The sequence below is a fragment of the Formica exsecta genome, unplaced genomic scaffold (genome assembly GCF_003651465.1).
Source record: "Formica exsecta isolate Colony F162 unplaced genomic scaffold, ASM365146v1 scaffold37, whole genome shotgun sequence".
Classification (NCBI taxonomy): domain Eukaryota; kingdom Metazoa; phylum Arthropoda; class Insecta; order Hymenoptera; family Formicidae; genus Formica; species Formica exsecta.
In genome coordinates, this window is record NW_021850941.1 from 1262845 (window position 1) to 1276212 (window position 13368).

Here is a 13368-nt window from a genome sequence, read left to right on the forward strand (position 1 = left end):
GATAGATATATAAGATAAGAAATATTATATAAAATACGAAAGAAATATTTGAAAAGTACAATAGAAAAATTTTTATGATTTTTGTCAAAGAAATAAAAAATCGCGTGTGTATATATACACAGTTAAAAATCAACTAATGATTGTTTCTATATTTTGTACCGATAAAATGCAAGTATACTATAATATTCGTTTTAAAATCCTTCACAATAGAAAAAAGCAAATAATATTCCAATGGTCAAGGTAAAGCATTTATCAAAAAAGCGCTCACGAGAATTTATTATACTTCATTGAATAGATATATATAATAAGAAATCTTAAAGAGTGCCATTTCATAGACTTGCTTAGTATGAGCATAAACTTTTGCCCGTAAAATACCATAAATTTCAGCGAGATAATAAATAGCACATTTAATAATTATTAATTAATATTTAATATTTATTCCTCAAATGTGTTTTTCTCCAGTACTAATCGAATAATTTAGCAACAGTTTAAATTACAAAATATATTACTCGATTTACACGTACATCGCACGTATTGTTTTATAGGCTACGCAAATATCCGCAGGAACTTGTCAACTAACGACTAACACGCGAATCTCTTTAAACATCTAGAAGACGCCGCGTTCTTGTACATCAACAACTAATCTACAAGTAAAAACATGGTATAGCATACCGCAATGACAAAATAGTCTGCGGTTTCATAAAGCCACCTCGCGAATTTCTTCGCGAAATCTCGCAGCTTTTCCACAAAAACACTTTCTCTGCGCGCTAAAGAAAGTTAAGGAGACTTTTGTAACGAAAGTCGCATCGACTACGAGTTTATTGCCTCTTAAACGTTGAACGAGGATATATTTCTCGTGTAAACTGAAAACTGTTTACCGCGCCGATATAATAAATGGCCCGCCGGAAATTCCCACGTTGCCAGAAATTAGAAAACTTTAATTACGAGTAGCCTGACGCGAATCCGTCCCTCGGCATCAACATCCCGTATTAAGTAGCTATTACGATGATATTCTACTGGATTTTATTTAGTCACGAGTAATTAATTTTCATGGTAAACACGGGTGTTCAATTACACAAGTATTTATCCGCTAATTTGTGCAAAATAAGTTATATTCTGTGTTTGATATAACATATATACAAAATATTCATATTTTATAATATCTTTACTATATAAATCTTTATACAAAATAATATGTTAAATAATATTATAATTTTCATAGATTAAATATATTGTAGAAAAAATCTTTTTTGTCACTGAATAATAACAAATGAATTGTTACGAGATCAGCAATAAATCAAATATACGAGTATATTACATAGCCTGCCAAAATACGTTACATGATACATTAAAACGATACATGGAAACTATGGATTCAGATTATTCTAACGCGTGAATTAATTGTAGATTATCATCCACACAAAATTATATTTTATATAACGATTACGAATAATCTCTCTCTGATCCGCCGGAACAAATAAAATTTTTATTATTACAAAAGTAAATAGTCGCAAATACTCTCTTTCTCTAAATTTTGGCAAACGGCAAACGGCAAATCTATTCATGCTTCACGGAACACGATGATGAGAGGCACCAATTACGAAGCGGCGCAATATATGACGGAATGGTAAATCGTCAGTTTCGTAGCCAAAAGGAGTAACGTTAATTCAAGTAAATATTCGTTGAATTTAAGTGCCCCGTTCTCGTACAATGCATAAGCGCTTCTGATTTTATTAGCGAGCAAATATATAACGCATAATGAGTACACACATGAGATGGGATGTGATAAAAGGCTTGCCATCATTTCCCAGATAATAGTAATAGATAAACAATTTATTATATTATATGTAAATAACAAACCATAAATTTGCATACATCTATATATAACTAAAAGAGCAATAATATATGTCTATATCAATAAATTAAATATAATTACATAATTTCTAACAGTTATTAACCTCTTTCATTATACCTTTATCACGTACTTTGTTTCTTTTGATCTTATCCGTACTTTGCTACATAGTCTATGGTTCCAAAGTTTAAATTAATCAATAACGCTAATCTGAAGATTGTAGCGTAACGCACAAGCTTAATTATCGGCGATCAGAGAGCCACGACTTAAGTCGCTTGCCAGCCATTCTCGAAGCTTCTTTGTAAGTTAATCAGTTTCAGCTATGGAGAACAAGTTAAACTTTTCTAATTAGGCATTTAGATGTGCCGTCTCGGTGCTTTTGTATCATATTAGTTTCGTAATTAGTTACATCGCGGCGAAAGAATTAACGAGCTCACAAAGTTTCATTACGAAAGAGCACGAAATGATATCGCGTCCCATAGCGTCGCGGTGCATTATGTGCACACATAGCGACATGTTCACAGGTAGAACTTTAGAAAACACGTAAGCTCTCAGTGGCATGTCTGCCAGATGATGTATCACTCGGAATTTAATTCGGGAAAACCCGAAACGATGATTCGAGTAATCTTATAAATAAGATATTATTTATTTTGAGACACTAAAACCACATTCCTTGTGTTCCTTAATTTGGAATTACTACAGTCAACTCGCTGCGTGAAAGATAATTTTTAAATCAATGTTTTGCCACACATATATTCGCGCGAGCAAACATCTTGATGAATTGACTTTGTTTAATCGTATAACGCTTGTCTTCCTCGAATCAAAAGAATTATCCTTCTTACTATAATCAACTTGTTGCGCGAAAAATGATTTTTAGATTAATGTTTTGCCACATATATTCGCGTGAGCAAATATCTTAACGAATTGACTTCGTTTGATCGCATAACGCTTGCATTTCTCGAATCAAAAAAATTTTAACAAAAATGTAATAAATTTTTTCTTGCATATATTTAATAAATTGTTTTGTTACGTGGATACAGTTAAAAAAAATTCGTATACGACTTTTATTTTTAAACTAATAATGAGTTAATAAAGTTATGACTAATAAAGTTTTTATTTCTAAAATTTAATTTTTGAATTATTTTTTATTGTTACAAAAAAGAAAAATTTTAAACCAATATTATTCATTATTACACATATTCTATTTAAAAAATGATATAGTTTATTTCTCTGGCTGAGAATTTCAAACATATTAGGATATTTAAAAATTTTTCTTTACCTTAAAATTTTTCCCTAAAATGTTCTGCAAAAAAGAGAGAAAGACTAGAAAATTTATTATATTTAATTTTATTGATTTGTTTTTCTGTCTATTGTGACATACTCTCTTGCTCTGTTATAATAATAACAGCAACAGCTGCACACGATAAACTCCTACAATAAATGTGGTTCACCTTATAACCTCAAGATTACGTTATCTAGACAGTAAGAAGCTTATTATAGCACCAACCGTGCTGACCGACTTCTCTGGAAAGATGAAGGGCTGAACGGAATGATCCTTTAGAGAGGTTGGAGTTGAGTTTAGGGGGAGTCTCCCTTTTTGTGCCACCTTGCAGTGCTACACTTAAAATATCACAAATTTAGAAAGTTTACTTAACTATGTAGAATTATTAGAAATCTGTATATCAAGCCATATTTAAAGTAAAATTGATAGTTTAAATGACTTATAAGATAAAGAAAAATTAATAAATTTTAGAGAGAGAATTCTAATAAAACGGAATATTTCTAAATTGATATCAAAATAAGATGACAATATTATCTTTATGAAACAATTAAAAATTTTTCCAAAGTTTAAATTAATCAATAACGCTAATCTGAAGATTGTAGCGTAACGCACAAGCTTAATTATCGGCGATCAGAGAGCAACGACTTAAGTCGCTTGCCAGCCATTCTCGAAGCTTCTTTGTAAGTTAATCAGTTTCAGCTATGGAGAACAAGTTAAACTTTTCTAATTAGGCATTTAGATGTGCCGTCTCGGTGCTTTTGTATCATATTAGTTTCGTAATTAGTTACATCGCGGCGAAAGAATTAACGAGCTCACAAAGTTTCATTACGAAAGAGCACGAAATGATATCGCGTCCCATAGCGTCGCGGTGCATTATGTGCACACATAGCGACATGTTCACAGGTAGAACTTTAGAAAACACGTAAGCTCTCAGTGGCATGTCTGCCAGATGATGTATCACTCGGAATTTAATTCGGGAAAACCCGAAACGATGATTCGAGTAATCTTATAAATAAGATATTATTTATTTTGAGACACTAAAACCACATTCCTTGTGTTCCTTAATTTGGAATTACTACAGTCAACTCGCTGCGTGAAAGATAATTTTTAAATCAATGTTTTGCCACACATATATTCGCGCGAGCAAACATCTTGATGAATTGACTTTGTTTAATCGTATAACGCTTGTCTTCCTCGAATCAAAAAAATTATCCTTCTTACTATAATCAACTTGTTGCGCGAAAAATGATTTTTAGATTAATGTTTTGCCACATATATTCGCGTGAGCAAATATCTTAACGAATTGACTTCGTTTGATCGCATAACGCTTGCATTTCTCGAATCAAAAAAATTTTAACAAAAATGTAATAAATTTTTTCTTGCATATATTTAATAAATTGTTTTGTTACGTGGATACAGTTAAAAAAAAATTCGTATACGACTTTTATTTTTAAACTAATAATGAGTTAATAAAGTTATGATTAATAAAGTTTTTATTTCTAAAATTTAATTTTTGAATTATTTTTTATTGTTACAAAAAAGAAAAATTTTAAACCAATATTATTCATTATTACACATATTCTATTTAAAAAATGATATAGTTTATTTCTCTGGCTGAGAATTTCAAACATATTAGGATATTTAAAAATTTTTCTTTACCTTAAAATTTTTCCCTAAAATGTTCTGCAAAAAAGAGAGAAAGACTAGAAAATTTATTATATTTAATTTTATTGATTTGTTTTTCTGTCTATTGTGACATACTCTCTTGCTCTGTTATAATAATAACAGCAACAGCTGCACACGATAAACTCCTACAATAAATGTGGTTCACCTTATAACCTCAAGATTACGTTATCTAGACAGTAAGAAGCTTATTATAGCACCAACCGTGCTGACCGACTTCTCTGGAAAGATGAAGGGCTGAACGGAATGATCCTTTAGAGAGGTTGGAGTTGAGTTTAGGGGGAGTCTCCCTTTTTGTGCCACCTTGCAGTGCTACACTTAAAATATCACAAATTTAGAAAGTTTACTTAACTATGTAGAATTATTAGAAATCTGTATATCAAGCCATATTTAAAGTAAAATTGATAGTTTAAATGACTTATAAGATAAAGAAAAATTAATAAATTTTAGAGAGAGAATTCTAATAAAACGGAATATTTCTAAATTGATATCAAAATAAGATGACAATATTATCTTTATGAAACAATTAAAAATTTTTAATTTGTGTGAATTAAAAGTTATACTATTGAATAAAAAAAAACATGATCATTATTAAATATCCTTCTTTTAAATATTAAATTGAATAAATGAACTTGATAACGCAACAGCATTACATACTTCCGTTCGCAAATAACGTTCTCCTTGATTAATTCGCTTAGCATTTGTACTTTTCCGAACGACAACGGAAACTTTTTTATTATTTCCGCTTATCCAATTTTAATTTCTTGTATTTGCACCATGCAAAAAGGATTTCACTAATTACTCTCATATTTCATTCCGCCGGTATCACATAAATCTTTCAACTACGTGCAAAAAATATCCATAATCTCGCAGCACTTGCCTGAGAAGAAACAATTACATCATTTTTCTCTAATAATAAGACCTATACAAAGCTTTACGATAAGGTGCAGAAAAATGAAGAGAAAAGACTTTATTGATAAAATATACTCGCGATTCTCCAAGAAAAATATACATTCGCGCACGTAAGTGAGTACTCGTAATATTTCCGCTTAACGTCGCTGCAATAAGCCGCAGAAAACTGTCGTCTAAAAATGTTCATACGTTTGCCAATCTTGTGACCGCGATTGTGACATGGACTAACAATAAGCCGCAAAAACTGACGAAAAAGATAAAATCATTGTCGGGTCAAATGATACAAGACACGGGCATTTTTGCGGCTATCTTTTTCCATTTGAACTTTTAGCGGTGTATTCAGTTTAAGCGGGTGATCGATAAAAAATTTTTCAGCTCTGCCTCTCTCCTTCGGCTTTTATTTCGGCGACAGAAAAACGCTCGATACTATGCTGAAAATTAATTCCACGATATTTTTGGATAGAAATATCTTATAGTCTTCCAAATTCTTTTACATATGTAAAAAGGTTCATTATATACATGGATACATAATATTATTATATATAAAATTTAGAAGAAAGTTGGATATTCGTTTTTCATGTAGATAAAATATTCAAAGTTTCAACCTCCATCTTTTTTTGGCAAATATGTAATTCAAGCAATATTACTTCCTATCATATTCTCAATTTTATCTTTAAAATATTTTTAGCAATAGCAATCTTCATTATTATTTTAAAAATAACATTTACTTCAAGTTTATTAAAAAATAAATTTTATCTCTATTGAAAGAGAATTTTCTTTGTCATAAGAATTAGTTATAAAATATATAATATAATAATATAATATAATGAAATTGAAATAAACTTTTAAAGACCATGTAACATCATTTTAAACAAAAAAGAATGTGTATAAAGTATGCAATAATATTCTCTGTATATATTTTGAGAATAGCGAGATTTTAATATCATATGGAAATGGCCGATTTCCATCTGCATATCATGGAAGAGTATTTAATATTATCTAGAACACGTATATAATATACATATATATTGTATACATTTTCTAAATATTTCTGAGATATATGGCTCAACTTCCCTTACTATTATTGTGCTAATATTAACTCGTATTAATATCGAAGCCATTTATAGGCCGAAAAACGCGTCAAACGTGAGCCGGCATATCTCTCGTCGATGATATACGTGCGAGTTATGAAAACGAAAGATCGATCTCGCCACTGAAACGTAATCCGACCGTGTTAATTCGCGAGCGTGAAACCCAGCTGCCACGCACGATTAATGTTTCGAGAATCAGATTATAATACATAGAATTTAATGAGCTTTCTCGGAGAGATATAATATAATTTGTCCATATAATTTGCATCTTTTATTGTTACGCTTGGAGAGAATTCGCATATCTCGCAATGTCATTATATGTATATGACATAAATATAATGTCTTTTTTAGTAAATAAGAATCCCCACAACTTTATAAAATGTAAAAAGAAAATATATATGCTAAATATCCCCGACATCAATTTTAATGACAGATTCTTTAATGTTATATATAACGTGTCATTGGGCATATAAGAAATATTTGCAACTCCATACATGTCTAAATGATAAACATATCTCAAAGAAAATTTTTTTTTTTTTTTAATAAAAAAGAAATATTTCTTATTCTCAACACAATAAACATTATGTATTCGTTTTTTATTTTATATTTTTTTGTATAATATTCCTAGGGAAACGTTGCACCAATGAATGGAAGTAAAGGGTGTTTGAAATGTGTTTGTATGTTCGAAATTCATACTGTTTAAAATGATGACACGGATAACTTCAAAGCAGCACGAAAGCTTTCCGAATCTCAAACAAAGGCGTTAAAGAAATAAGCTCTCACAATGTATGAGATGCTTGGCGATAAACATTCTGACATGCTTCTCATCCCGCCTTTTCATGCTACGTCATGCATCTAGTAGAGCGAATGCATTCTCGGTCAGACTTTGGCCAGCCACTCGATGTATTCCGCATCAATATTTTCACATTGAATTTAAGACGAGCTTTTCCAGCTGGCAGCCACGTGTATTCACGCATGTCCAATTTCCGTTTAGCCTTCCCAAATGGAAATCTAGTTCTAAACCTTTGATATCCGGTGCTGCCAACGGTATAAGATTGCATAGGTATGGCTGTCTTATTACGATATACATAGCTATCTCCTGTAGTTTACATTACCAGTGCTCTTGTGTATGATATGCTACGGAAATACTACTATCATAGTTAAATTTGTTTTACATGTTGTTATTGTTTATAAAACTTGAAATTTAAAGTTTATTTAAAATTTAAACAATTAGTACGTAACGAGAATAATGTCTCTTTTTAGTTATCACTGATATAATTAAATAGAGCTATTTTTATAAAATAATGCACATATAAAATATGCATATAAAATAATACGAAATTTTCAATTTTATAAATCAATAAATTCATAAAAATAAAAAATAATAAAACAAGAGTTAAATTTTAAATATATTGTTTATAATATTCACTAAATTATTAGAAAATTAAAGAGAAGAAAATCAGAAAATTACGAAGAGCTGGCTTTCAAGCAAACTTTTCAATATGACAAAATTGTTTTAAAATTCCAAAAATACGAATAATAAAGGAAAGCGCAATGTCAGAAATTTCCCGTATATCGCCATTGTTTACTTTTTTTTCGCTTCATGTATGTTTACGTCCGAAAATTAGTTTGCACGCCAAGGTTCGTAACAACACTAGTAACTTGTTAATTAACCGGAAATAGATTGCAACTTATTGTTAGCGTCCAAAATTGCTACGCTATTGTTTCTTTTTTTACGCAATAAAATTTCCTAATATTTTCAATTTAATATGTAATAAATTAAATTGCAAGACGTGGAAAAAATTATAATATTTTTTTATTAAAAATTGCGAGCAAGAACAATGCGGAATTTAAACATTGTTTCATTCTACACCATTTATATTCTATGCGCTTGTGCGCAAATTGCAAGATTGTTGAACCGCAAGAAATATTTGCGCTTACCAGAAATGGAGGAATGAAATTACCGAGAATGAAATACATCAAGGTTGATTCGGATTCTCGTTCGATAGAACAGGACGTACATACAGAACGAAGAAATAAGCCGGAAAGTTAAACTCGAAGTTATATCCGGGTCGTCTGCAAATTCCGAGGATCGTTAGATAAATTTAATTTCCGTTTGTGTTCCTGTGGACTATTTGTGCGGTATATTTGCTCTTCTGCGACCACCAAATATACATAAGCGGATGAAGGAAGTGACGCGATGCGACGCTCGCCTATATGTATATTGTTCCTGCCGTTTATTCGAGTCTTCACGCTCTCCGGCCGTAGTTCCGCAGATTTACGACGACGTTCTCATACATTCCGTGTCGCAAATGCTGCGCTTGTAAGAAAGCTAGTATCCGACCTTCCGCACGTATGTAACACTGCAACGAATACGCCAGCGCATTCTTGAGCCGCGTGCTCTTAATACCTAGGAACTTTGTCGGCTGCAGTTACGAAACCTCATACACATGCCGCGCGAGTTAACGCTGGAAAATTTCCGGCACCTTTGATCATACGATGTGAAGCACTCACGACGGATATTTGCGTGACCCGCGTGTAAAACGCACCATTTATGTCGGGAAGTAATGTGTAGAATACTTTCTCTCTAGAATAGAATGTTAGTTTTGCAAAATATTTTACATCGTTGAATCTATAACTATAACAAAAATTCATTTTGTATTGCAAATTTTATTGAATAAAATATATCTTGTAAATTTTTGAAAAATTAACCAAAGGTTCACGAAAAAAGAAAAATTTTATATAAAAAATGTATAGCTTGCAAGAATTATTCATCGTCTAAAAATCCGCTAAGCAAATATAAAATAATTTTTCTTTTCTATACATCTATATTTATACATACATTTATTAAATAAAATATTAAATCTAAAAAAATGTTATTCAAATATAAAGAATTAAATAAGTAAAATATAAAACGTTAAATGTGGGGAAATAAAATAAAAAAGTATTACGTAAAAAAATAATCGTTCCTATTTAATTTAGTTTAATATTTATATTTATTAGACATTCAGATTTTAGTATTTTTATATCTGATGTTTGTGTATGTGTGTACTTTACACAAAAAAAAATATTTTTTATAGTAAAACTATAACAAGCATATTGGAACAAACGCAGCATTACTGACAGATTAATATTTCAACTTCAACGAAGTTATAATCCAACATATCAAAAAGTTTACAAGAAGAAACAGCTTCAACTGCGCATTATCAAATACGAAAAATAACAAACTTTCTCATTGTTCAAAGTTACTTAAAAAAAGAGATGCCATGAGATTATAGTGGTTAAAAGACTTCAGCCTTCTACCCAAGATGACCTAGTTTTAAATCCTAGATTTTTGCATTCTTTTATGTAATACATGTAACTGCCTAATGCAAGAAAATTCAAAATTCTTAAACTTGTAATAGTCAACATTTATTATGCAAGATGTAATCGTATATATCAATATTTAAGAACAAGAACAGTTAAGTAATTTTGTAGCTTAAAACCAGGACCAAAGGAATATGTTGTAGAAGATATTCCTTTTTATTTTCAATATACGAATTTTATCAACGTTTTAAAACCGTGATATTAATATAAAATAAAAAAATCGTTTCAAATAAAAACATTCAACTTTAGTTTAATTCTGTAATATGGAAAAAAACTATTAGAGAGTTTATATTCTTGAATCTGTGACTCGAAAAATCATTTTGTATTGACATTAATTTAATATTGACGTTAATTTAATATTGACGTTAATTTATTTCGACAATCACTGATGACATCGACAATCATGACATTATATTACATGATATTACCAGGAAAAATATAAAAATAATATATATCCTTTTTTTTAATGTAAAGTTTGTGTTTATAATAATTAAATAAGAATGACACATTTTTAAATTTGAATAATAACATTTGTGTGAAATATATAGTTCGCAAATTGAAGAATTAGATTTTTTCTTTAAGACAAACTCTAATCAAAGCTAAAAATCTAGGATATACTAAATGCGGACACGTGATAGTATACATATGTCAAAGAAAGGACGAAAGAACAAAGTTGACTGTTCGAAAAATGAGATCTTGTAACCACAAAGCTTTCTCCCGGCTCTTTGCACGAGATATTGACATATGCAATTCTGTCTCTGCCCTGTTTATATCCTTCTCCCATACCGCGTTCATTTTAAAAGAGTATTATGAGAAGGATATGATAAAAAAAACTCGTTGTTCCTTTCCGTTATTCAAACTCATCAGAAATGTGACATTTCACTTATGTTAAACAGATATAACGGAATTGATTTTTGCCAAGTGCGTGTTGTATAAGACATTATTGATTATTGGTAACTTCATTCGTTTCATTTGCCCTCGGCGCGAATGCATTAAAGTGTTCAGATATTTGTTCAGCGTGGTTACAGAATCGAAGGGCAGTAGCACGATGAAAGCCGATTAAAGCATTTACTACGGCGACCAACGATCATAGGGAGGATATTCGTGAGAGCTTTGGTAGGTAAATTCGATTTGCTTTAACACTATATATGAAAAATAATTGATATATCTGTCTCTCTTCTCGCTTCATTGTATTCCCCGCACGGGTAATACAAAGCAGATTGCATTTGTGATGATTCACATGGGCATACCGTGAAATATACGATACTGTTTCGCGTCATAGAAAACTAAAGTATAATGTACCCCATTTATTTTTCAATTATAATTTCATTATCTTTTACACAGAAAATTAATGACTATTTAAAAATAATAATATATTTCTACATTTCAAGTTTAACTGATTATTCTCCTTAATAAAAAATCGAAAGCAATTAGATATCGCTCGCATGAATAAAACAGAAAGAAGATAAAAGTGCTAGAAGATAAAATCGTCTCATGATTACAATGTTCTTGATACCACAATGTACCATGATGGCCTATAAATCTACCGCAACGAGGGAAAAATATATTTTCACGCGCGCAACACCTAGATTCTCCGTTAAATCCCCTTCGACATTCACAAAATCCCAGTATAGATTTAATCTTACAATACCTTAAAAGAGAAATAGAAATAAAAATTGCGACGCGAAAGATTGCCGTTTACGAAAATTAGATGTATTATTAACTAATCATTAATTGTATTATTAATTATATTTGAAATTAGTTTGCGTAAGAGAATCAAGTGCTTTAGAAAAATTGAGAATTTTTAGGAGAAATCATGTTTTACTGCATGCGGTAAGATTTTGGACAGACGGACATAAAAGAAAATATAGAAAATGTCAAGGATCGTTGTCACAGAACATTGAGAAATCCGGGGCTCCGTAAAGATGCTTAAAATACTAAGAATTCGAATATATAGAAATATCCTGACATTTGAAGTTGTGATATTTTTAGAAGCATCTCGATCGTTCGTTCTGTGCACCTTTAAAGTTTCAAAAATTAATTTCCATATTTTATAGATATAAAAATTCTAAGAAAAGAAATATCTGTAATAATGTTTTCTTTACATACACAATTATTAGTATAAAATTTTGTAATCTTTTTTATAATCACAAATTTAAATTATTATCGAGAGAAGAGAAAGATCGTTCTTTTATATAACAAAATATTTTAAACAAAATATATATGGTATCTTTAACTATAAAACTGGAACATAGTGTGAGATTTTTATGAAACAACGACCTTAATCCACGTTTTAGTTGAGTGTACTTAATATTTTTAAACTAACTGTAGAGAGAGAGAGAGAGAGAAAGAGAGAAAGAGAGAGAGAGAGAGAGAGATGTAAATTAACTATAAAAATTCTACAGAAAAGTAAATAAAAAATCTAAATATCTGCTTTTCTAAAATATATCAAGTTTCCATAAATAAACAGTATTTGAACAGCATTATGAACAAACGTTTAAGTTTCTAGACTTATAAATCCGCGAATCTGTGGTTTATGTCATGGCTGTGTCCGTGGATTAGTTTAAAACCAACAGCTAAAGACATCTATCATAATACCAGAGATTAATTAACATACAGATTTATTTAAGGATTTGCAAGTTCTGAAAATACAAATCCGCGAATTTGTAGAAATTTATAAGTGAAAGATCATTCTTTAACAGCACAAATAAAGAATTAAAGCTGAACTATTGCTTACTTTTTTGATTGCATTCTATATTTCATATTCAGTATAAAAAATAACATAGAGGTCCCGATGCAACTTCTCATCAAAAGACAATATTTTTTACTGACGTGCCATGCAATGCAAAATTAAAAGACAAAATTGAAAAAATTTGAAATCCATAAACTAGAACATAATGCAAAATGTATGTTATAAAATGTATGACTTAATTACATTATATTAAAATTTTCGTGTAAAATCGATATAATAACATAGTGCATCATTCTGACTTCGTCAGAAATTTTTTAAAAACGTAATCTGGCTGTAGTAGACCTAGCTCATAGAACCATGAAATTCTGACTCGTTTGCACGATATCGGTTTAAGGAAAATTGTTAACGCCATTTATGTGGTGAAAAAGCCTTGCTCTCAACGCCAGCTATTTGCCGCAGGTATTCCGGTAAAATTTTATTCAATGGTTCT